The following is a 9,998-nucleotide window of genomic DNA, read 5'->3' on the forward strand; positions in this document are numbered from 1 at the left end:
TGCTTCTGCCCTACCATCGTTCCTGTTACCCCGCCCGGCTCCCTGTCTCGGACCTCGCGTCTCATCTAGTGATCATCTACCCTGCTAGAGACTCTGAACTGATCTTGGCCTACGGTAATAGTACCTTATTCCCCCTGGGACCAGCACAGCCACTGGCGCTCCTTTCTGTGAATCTTCTGATTCACTGGAAAGACTCGGAGATCTCGGGTCGTCGTCATCACTCATCCTTTCTTCGGACTCCTCCCCCTCGCTCTCTGTTTCCTCCCTTGCCCTCGCCTCTGCTCCTGAACCCCTGACACTTGCGATTTCTGTTCAAGCAAAAACACATGAATGTACCTAGAAAAAGAATCAATCAGAACCATGAAGAACCTTGCTCCCCCTAAAGAGGGCGTAAGTGGCCCAACCAGGTCCACATGCACTAGCTGGTAGGGTTTGGAAGCCTGCCTGCTAGACTCCTTGCCTTTTGGAGCAACCTTCACCTTGTTCTCTGCACAAGATACACATTTCATGTGAAATTTACAGGGTTTGATGTTCAAACCTTCAACCACCTCTGGCATCTTGGCCAGTGCCTTCCAAGAGAGGTGACAAAACCTTTGATGCGCATCGTGAATGCAACCTGCATGAAGAACTTTGTTAGTTTGTGCAACACAACAAGAATCAGCATTAGATACAACAGCAGTGTCCTCATAAGTTATATGGAACAAACCATCCATAAACTTTGCATGCAAATAGTCCTCTTTGCCTTTACTGATGATACAGACGCTCCTCTTGAAGGAAATCTGAAAACCACGCCCAGTAAGCTGCGGGACGCTAAGCAAGTTGCTAGCAGCTTCCGGAACATAAAGTACACCGCTGATGGTTGTGTGCAAACTTGCAAGTTTCACAGTCCCTTCTCCTGCAATTTGCAACGTCCTTCCATCAGCCAGGTGGATCTCACCTTCCTGAGGCTTGAAGGAGATAAAGAGGTGCCGATCCTTCGAGATGTGGCGGGTACAGCCTGAATCAACAACAAAGCTGCCTTTGGCTGTTGGAGCAGTCTTTACAGCAAGCAAACCCTTGTTTTGCACCGGCGTGGGCTTTTGCAGCTTGCCCCCCTGCTGCTCCTGGCCAGCAGACGTGCCTTTAGCCTTTGGTGAAGCTGTGCCAGCAAACATAGCCTTGTCTTCCACTGGCGTGGGCTTTTGCAGCTTGCCCCCCTGCTTCTGGTCAGCAGACGTGCCTTTAGCCTTTGGTGAAGCTGTGCCAGTAAACAACGCTTTGTTTTTCCCTGGCGCGGGCTCTTCACCCTCCCTCTGCTTCTGGCCATCTGCAGACGCCTGTTTACCTTTGCCTTTCCGGCCTCTGCAAAGGCGATGACCTTGGTTCTCACGAGAATCAGAGCTCTCAGCTGCCGACTCCTTGGCTCCCTCTGGAGGCTGGAATGCTGCCTGGGATGACGTGACGGTCAGCTCCCCCTGCAGCTTGCAACCGGTGCCCTCAGCATCCCTGCATTCACTCGCATTCTGGGAAACAGCCAGGACCTCCGATGCAGTCAAACTCTGGGCTGGGATGACTGACATGTGAGCTTTCATCAAAGCATTCCACATCCCACGTGCAGTGGTGTTGCCAGCCAGCGTCTTAATTTCCTCAAGAGATACGGATAAGACTATTACGTCTATCGCCTTCGAATCATCGGCTTTCCATCTCTCTGTCAGAGGAACTGGGGGGACCTCACTCACGGTATGCCACACCCTAAACTGACGCAGCAAACTCTCACACCACTTTGCCCAGGTTTCATAATTCTGCCCATGTAACTCAAGGCATTCAGCATCTCCAGAAGCTTGGAAAAACTCCATTCCAGCTTTTTATTTGAGCCGTGAGCCTTTTATGCCTTCAAAGACTCCTTATCTTGGCAGCTCATTAATCACGAACTCTTTGGCTCGGCTCCCAGGCCAATTAAGCCTTGCCGGAGATCAAAGACTCCTTGCAAGGTAAACAGAAAAGCCAAAAGCCTCCCTCTTTTCTTTCGCTTTTCCCACCGTACCTCTCAAACGCAGTCTGTTGCAGCATTTACTCTCCTGTAGGTGCTGTGAATCTGGGCCCGAAACCTTGTTGTTGGGAAACTGCCAGGGAGATATTGTCCATCATGGCCCCAAGCCGGCTGCCGGACGTCCATCGATCTCCCGGAGACAGGCAGATCCAGCAGTTAGCGACACGAAGCCTTAGAAATAGATTGCCACATTCCAGGCTTGTGTACACTGTTTATCAGCAGAAACACAGCCAAAAGCTCGCACCGCAGAAGAGCATAATTTACAGACTTTATTTAGTGTTGAACAGAACAAAGGAAAACATGACCGTTCTGTTCTGAGTCTCTGGCCAACTGAAATCGAAAGGAACATCAGAACATAAACATCCTGTGAACAGGACATGCGCAGACTCTGTGACTCTCAAAGCCTGCTCCCTTTTAAGGTGGAACGGAAATATCCTAACAGTACGCAGGGGGGCGCGCAAGGGTTGCAGAGAGAGAGAGAGAGAGAGAGGGAGGGAGGGGGGAACTGGCCCTCCGCTGGACAACTGACCCGGCCGGGCTCTGTTTCCCAGGGAAGCAGGAAGTTGCAATCCAAAGTTGCAAAAGCGCCCTGCTCCTTCTTCCGCAGAGGGAAACGCAGCGAGGAGGCGACGAGGTGAGGCTTTTGTGAGGTAGGGAGAGGAAAGACAGGGGAGGGAACCCAAGGAGGATTTGCACGAGAGGGAATGAAGGGGAAACGCGTCTCCCACGCGGAGCACTTTTCCCCAGGAAATGCACGGGGTGGGGTCATGGCTGATCCGTGCTGCGCGCTCGCGTCGTGCGGCCCAAAGTGCTGCAGGATCGCCAATGCAAAACCCCCTTTTAAAACCTCCCCCTCCCCCAGCTCTGGAAAAAAAGGGGGAAGGGGATGGCGTCAGCGTCGGGGTGCAGAGGCTGCCCGTGCCCAGCCAGGCGTCGGTGGCGGCGTCAGCGCTGCTGCAGCGGCTGCTCCTCCTGCGAGCAGTGAGTGGAGTGCAGCCGCAGCGGCGGCGGGGGCGCGCGCGCGCGCTAGGGCGCAAGGCTGGCAGTGGCGGCAGGGAGCCCAGCGGAGGAAGGAACTTGTCCCTTCCCTCTGGACTCGCGCCCCCCGCAGATGTTGCGCCTGGTGCGGCTGGCACCCCTGGCACCCCCCACGCTACGCCACTGCTTGCTGGCAAAGGTTTCATCAGAATCACCTTTCTTGCAACTTGAAGCCCTTGGTTCGAGTCCTACCTGATACGGACCGGGGGGGTGCCTCCTCCCCCCCTTTTCCTTTGGAACGTCCGAGGCAATGACCTCGAGGGTGCCCACCGTACACTCACCCTCAGCCCCCTCACCGTTGCATAAGCACCACACTTTTCCCAGACCCCTTTTTTTCTCTTTCTTCCACGAGCGAAATAAGCTCAAATACATGTATATATTCCCCTATCTCTTCCTATGCCTATTTGCGCTCCATACGTAGAACGAGTAGACCGGGTGTTCCTGTATCCCCGCTTATTCCTATGGCCGCGCTTTAGCCAATCACAGCCATGCATTCGCCCTGCAGAAGCTAGCTCAGAGAGCTACTGCACGCCTCATTTCACTCCTGACAAGCTGCTGACGGCCCCCCACTGCGAGAACAATGGATCTGAAACCAGGGACCTCGTAAAACTGTCAAATCTTGCTACAATCTTGTTATAATGTATCCATTCTTGTTACAATGTATCCATTCTGTTTCTGTTTTTGATCGACAATACAGAATGGGTTGGAGAGCATTGAAACCTTTGAAAATTGATATAAAATCAACCGTAACTCCGATTTCTTCGCTCCTGGTGTCATTCAACTCAGTTCCCTTTGGACTCCATGATGCTACCCCTACTTCCATAATCCCCGAAACGGCAGGTCACGTACACAGGAACTTCTTAATCCTGTCAGATCGTTTCGCCTAACCCTTCCTCCGGGCAATATTAGGTGGCAGACGATGCATATCTCTGGTCCATTGTCTTGCCACCACCGGTACTCAATAAATGTTTATCTATGTATATCTCTCGCTCTGCATGTTCCCCCCTCCCTTATCTCAAATGTTAATTAATGTAACCCCACCTTTCTTTAATATATTCGTGACGTGTGAAATATATTCATGATGTAACTCGCAAAACCCAACCTTCCCATAATGTATTCATGACGTTTCGTGCACTGTATTCTGGGACACGGAGGGAACTTTTAAAAGTTTATGTCGCCCCATTCTCGGGGTTCAATCCCGACTTGAACCTGTTGCGCAATAAACTTGGATCTTCGTATTTTGCTCCTGCGTCCGGCTGAGCTCCTTTCTTCTCCGCAGGGACCCGCGGACTTAGTCCGACGAGCTGGGTGGCAGAGTAATTACGCACCCGGATTTTCCGTCACATACCCTACAGCCTAGAATAATCTTTCTTTGTTGCTGCATCACCCTGCGGACTCAGATTAAGCTAGTGGTCCACCAAGACCCCTGGATCCTTCTCACATGTACTGCTAGTCAGCCAGGTGTCCCCCATCCTCTATTTGTGCAGGTGGGTCTTCCTGCCTAAGTGCAAGGCCTGACATTTGTCCCTGTTGAAGTTCATTCTGTTACTCATTTTGTAATGCAAGGATGTGCCCCATCGGAGATGCTATTCCTGTTACAGGAAATCTCAGGGGAGCATCAATAGCGCAAGTTGCACCCAAATTCTCGGTCCTCATCCTCCCGAGTGATGGCTCTATGGCTGGGCAGGATCCGTCCCACCTCAGACTAGAGGGGAGGCAGCTGGCAGGATGGACTTCTCCCCAGTGCACTCCTTCTCCCAAGGGAGGAGGGTCCTGGCTGGACATCTCCTCCCCCCTGACTTGGTCTGCTTCCCCAAGTGGTGGAATCCATGTGTCCCAGAAAAGAGGGTCTTCCTTGCAGGCTGAAGTGGTGCAGTCCAGATACAGGCTAAACCCCAGGGGGTGTGGAGGAGGCAGAGACTTTGGGCCTCTCCCTCCCTTCCCCACCCCTTTGAGAGCACACCAGGCCTCACTTGTGAAGGATGGGTTCAGCCGTTCCTGGAAAGAGCCCTGAAAACTGGTCACGCCAGGTCCACATGCCCCTATGACCTTCAAAGGAAGCTTCCTCTTGGCTGCCTCAATGCTCAGAGGTGGCTCCTGCCTCCAGGCAGCTTGAGGATTTGTAGAAAGTTGACCCTTAAGTCTGGGACCTGCACACTATAGACATCCACAGGGTTTCTCCCCTAAGTGTGTTATCTTGGGGATAATGTGATACGAGCTTCCAGTGAAGCATTTAACACACACTTAGGCCACCTCCCCATTGCATCGAGGTCTCTCTGGCACTGCCCACTCTCTGCTCTGCCACATTCCCTCCTCATGCAAGATTTGCAGCTAGGAGGCCAGTCCTTCCTGGTTATGCCGCTAAACAGATCTGCCCCCCCCCCAGATAATGTTTTATACGAACACTTCCCTCTTCACATAGCTAAGAACGAGGAGGTGTTGCGACACAATTTATTTGTAAAATATAAACAATAGCACTTCCAGTCTGTAGCTGCCATGGCAAACAGCAGATCCCATGATAGTGGACATGCAGATAATTAAGGAGGATTGGAGAGTTACTATCCTTGGAAGCCCCCCCCCCCCGGGTCGAGGGGGTGAGTTCTCACTCGCAGATCGTCCAATACCTGTCACTTGCTTCTAAGATGCGGGGCAGGGGACGCTGAGTGCATGGCACTGCACTTATCGGTAACTCTCCAACGTAGTCACCATGAGCGGCAGTTCTTCTGTTTTTTAAGATAGATATGAATTTGGACTTTAAAAGGAGACATGCTCTGGAAGAAGGAGACAAGATAACCTGCTGATTGAATCAGCCACTGAGTACGAAGGTCTCGATCTGGAGAGGACTATCGTCATAACCGGATTGGAAGGTGGGTGAAGGGAAGCCTTTGTTGGAAAACGCTCTGGGCTACCTGCAGCCCCCCCCCCCCGGATCTCCGAGCGTCCTCCAGTGAGCATAGCTCTGGAAAAGGCATCCCCTTCTTCTCCAGGGCGCTCCAGCGACATAAACCAACTATTGATTGATGCACACTAGCCTTCTGGCTTAACTCAGCAAAAGAAAGAAGCATCGTCGTTCTAAACTATTCATTTACATAATATTTACATACATGTGCATAATGGCATCCGTTCTCATCAGCTCTAAGAACAAAACAGAACGACATAAAAGTGACAGCAGTTTCACCGTCTCACACCGGAAAAGAGATAAGACAGTCTTCCTTTCTCACGCTCCACTCAGACAGGCGTGTGAAATATATCAAACATAAAATCAGCATTGGGGAGCCTGAAAGGAATGCTGTGATCACCAATAGTCAGCATGGATTTCTGAAAAATAATTTCTGAAAAATAAGTCATGTCAGACTAACCTGATCTCGTTTTTTGACAGAATTACAAGCCTGGTAGATGAAGGGAACGCAGTGGATGTAGCCTACCTTGATTTCAGCAAGGCATTCGACAAGGTGCCCCATGATATTCTTGTAAAGAAGCTGGTAAAATGCGGTCTTGACTATGCTACCACTCAGTGGATTTGTAACTGGCTGACTGACCGAACCCAAAGGGTGCTCATCAATGGTTCCTCTTAATCCTGGAGAAGAGTGACTAGTGGGGTGCCACAGGGTTCTGTCTTGGGCCCGGTCTTATTCAACATCAGCAACAGAGCACACCGTCTCCACCAAGGAAGAGACAGGGGACTCCCCTGAGAAGGTGGCTAGTTCACCAACACAGGAGCCAGATATATGGAGAAACGTGACTCAAAGAAGTAGGAGGCCCAGGGTTCGCTCTGATTGTTTAGAAATACGCAATCGCTTTGAGGTCCTTTCCCCTACCATGGAAGACGAAGAGCAGACTCCATTTGAGGATCTCTCCCTCATTACAGTCGATCAGGTATATGAAGACGAGCAGCAAAGGCAGTCCTCAGGGAATGTCCAGGCGACCTTGGAACGGACAGCTCACAGAAGAACCCCGACCAGACCTAAGAGGAGGCGTGTGGTGGTGATAGGGGATTCCCTACTGAGGGGAACAGAAGCAGTGATCTGTGGGCCTGACAAGATGTCTCGGGAAGTGTGCTGTCTCCCCGGGGCTAAGATCCAAGATGTAACTGAACGACTGCAAGGAATCATAAAACCCACTGACAAATACCCCTTCCTCTTGGTTCATGTGGGAACCAATGACACTGCAAGCAATAGCCTCCAGAAGATCAAAAGAGATTACGAGGCTCTGGGCAGGAAATTGAAGCAATTAAATGCACAAATTGTCATCTCATCTGTCCTCCCAGTTGAACGACGTGGCCCAGGGAGAGAGGGAAAAATAGTGGAAGTGAACAACTGGCTTCGCAAATGGTGTAAACAGGAACGGTTTGGATTCTTAGATCACGGACTGCAGTTTCTTGAAGATGGACTTCTGGCAAGCGATGGGCTGCACCTCACAACGGTTGGGAGGAATGTTTATGCAAAAAATCTCAGAAACCTCATCAGGAGGGCTTTAAACTGACTAATGTGGGGGAGGGAGACAGTGCTCCTGAAGGTAGGAGTCTATCAATTGATGAAGATGATCATCCAAATGTCATAGACCGAATGGAGCAAAGAGCATGCAGACCTAGTGGTGGGAGGAAAAAATCCTTAAATAAGAGACACGGGGGAATGATTAATGGACTTCAATGTCTGTACACTAATGCGCAAAGCATGGGAAATAAACAAGATGAGCTTGAGCTCCTGGTACAGCAAACTAAATATGACATAATAGGAATCACTGAAACCTGGTGGGATAAATCCCACGATTGGAATGTAATAATGGAGGGATACAATCTATTTCAAAGAAACAGACCAGACAAGAAAGGAGGAGGAGTGGCGTTATATGTCAGGGATGTGTATACCTGTGAAGAGATCCAAGATTTAGAACCTCAAAGCCAAAGTGAGAGCATTTGGGTGAAAATTAAGGGAGAGAAGAATAACAGTGACCTCATTGTGGGAGTTTACTATAGATCCCCAAGCCAAACGGAGGACATAGATGATGCCTTCCTGGAACAGATGGCCAAGCATGCAAAAGGAAGGGAAATAGTAGTAATGGGGGACTTCAATTACCCGGATATTTGTTGGATGTCAAACTCAGCCAAGAGCATAAGGTCAAACAGATTCCTCACTGCCCTTGCAGACAACTTCATTGTCCAGAAAGTGGGAGAAGCAACAAGAGGAACAGCCATTTTAGATCTGGTCCTAACCAATGTTGATGACCTGGTTAGTGGGGTAGAAGTGGAAGGATCATTAGGCGCGAGTGATCATGCTCTTCTGAAGTTTACTATACAGCGGAAAGGAGCAGCCAAGCATACTAGGACTCAATTTCTCGACTTTAAGAAAGCCGACTTCATAAAGCTTAGGGAAGTGCTGGGTGAGATCCCATGGACAGTAATACTAAAAGGAAAGGGAGTTCAAGATGGCTGGGAGTTTGTTAAGAGGGAGATAGTAAAAGCACAACTTCAGGCAATACCAATGAGACGGAAACATGGAAGGTGCCTAAAGAAGCCAGGGTGGCTATCTAAAGAACTTTTAACTGAGTTAAGATTAAAAAAGGATGTGTACAAAAAATGGAAAAGGGGGGAAACCACCAAAGAGGAATTCAAACAAATAGCCAGCACGTGTAGACACAAAGTCAGAAAAGCTAAAGCACAAAATGAACTCAGGCTTGCTAGAGAGGTTAAAAGCAACAAAAAAGGCTTTTATGGGTATGTTCGTAGCAAAAGGAAGAACAAAGAAACCGTGGGGTCACTCAGAGGAGAAGATGGTGAAATGCAAACAGGGGACACAGAAAGGGCTGAACTCCTCAATGCTTTCTTTGCCTCAGTCTTCTCCGATAAAGAAAACAATGCCCGACCTGAAGAATTTGGAGCAAATGATTCAGCAGAGGAAACACAACCCAGAATAACTAAGGAGATAGTACAAGAATACTTGGCTAGTCTAGATGTATTCAAGTCTCCAGGGCCAGATGAACTGCATCCAAGAGTATTAAAAGAACTGGCAGATGTGATTTCAGAACCACTGGCAGTCATCTTTGAGAATTCCTGGAGAACAGGCGAAGTCCCCGCAGACTGGAGGAGGGCAAATGTTGTCCCTATTTTCAAAAAGGGGAAAAGAGAGGACCCAAATAATTACCGCCCAGTCAGTCTGACATCAATACCAGGGAAGATTCTGGAGCAGATCATTAAGCAAACAGTCTGTGAGCACCTAGAAAGGAATGCTGTGATCACCAATAGTCAGCATGGATTTCTGAAAAATAAGTCATGTCAGACTAACCTGATCTCGTTTTTTGACAGAATTACAAGCCTGGTAGATGAAGGGAACGCAGTGGATGTAGTCTACCTTGATTTCAGCAAGGCATTTGACAAGGTGCCCCATGATATTCTTGTAAAGAAGCTGGTAAAATGCGGTCTTGACTATGCTACCACTCAGTGGATTTGTAACTGGCTGACTGACCGAACCCAAAGGGTGCTTATCAATGGTTCCTCTTCATCCTGGAGAAGAGTGACTAGTGGGGTGCCACAGGGTTCTGTCTTGGGCCCGGTCTTATTCAACATCTTTATCAACGACTTGGATGATGGACTCAAGGGCATCCTGATCAAATTTGCAGATGACACCAAACTGGGAGGGGTGACTAACACCCCAGAGGACAGGATTACACTTCAAAACGACCTTGACAGATTAGAGAACTGGGCCAAAACAAACAAGATGAATTTTAACAGGGAGAAATGTAAAGTATTGTACTTGGGCAAAAAAAATGAGAGGCACAAATACAAGATGGGGGACACCTGGCTTGAGAGCAGTACATGTGAAAAGGATCTAGGAGTCTTGGTTGACCACAAACTTGACATGAGCCAACAATGTGACGCGGCAGCTAAAAAAGCCAATGCAATTCTGGGCCTCATCAATAGGAGTATAGCATCTAGATC

General features: G+C 49.3%; 1 protein-coding gene across 1 annotated transcript in view; it reads right to left on the reverse strand.

Moving 5' to 3' along the window:
• Positions 1-9,998, reverse strand: part of LOC144326624 (uncharacterized) — a 297,359-nt gene that overhangs the window by 133,069 nt on the left and 154,292 nt on the right. The gene's annotated exons all lie outside the window — the stretch shown is intronic.

Source organism: Podarcis muralis, chromosome 2 (assembly GCF_964188315.1).
Source record: "Podarcis muralis chromosome 2, rPodMur119.hap1.1, whole genome shotgun sequence".
NCBI classification, from domain to species: Eukaryota; Metazoa; Chordata; class Lepidosauria; order Squamata; family Lacertidae; genus Podarcis; species Podarcis muralis.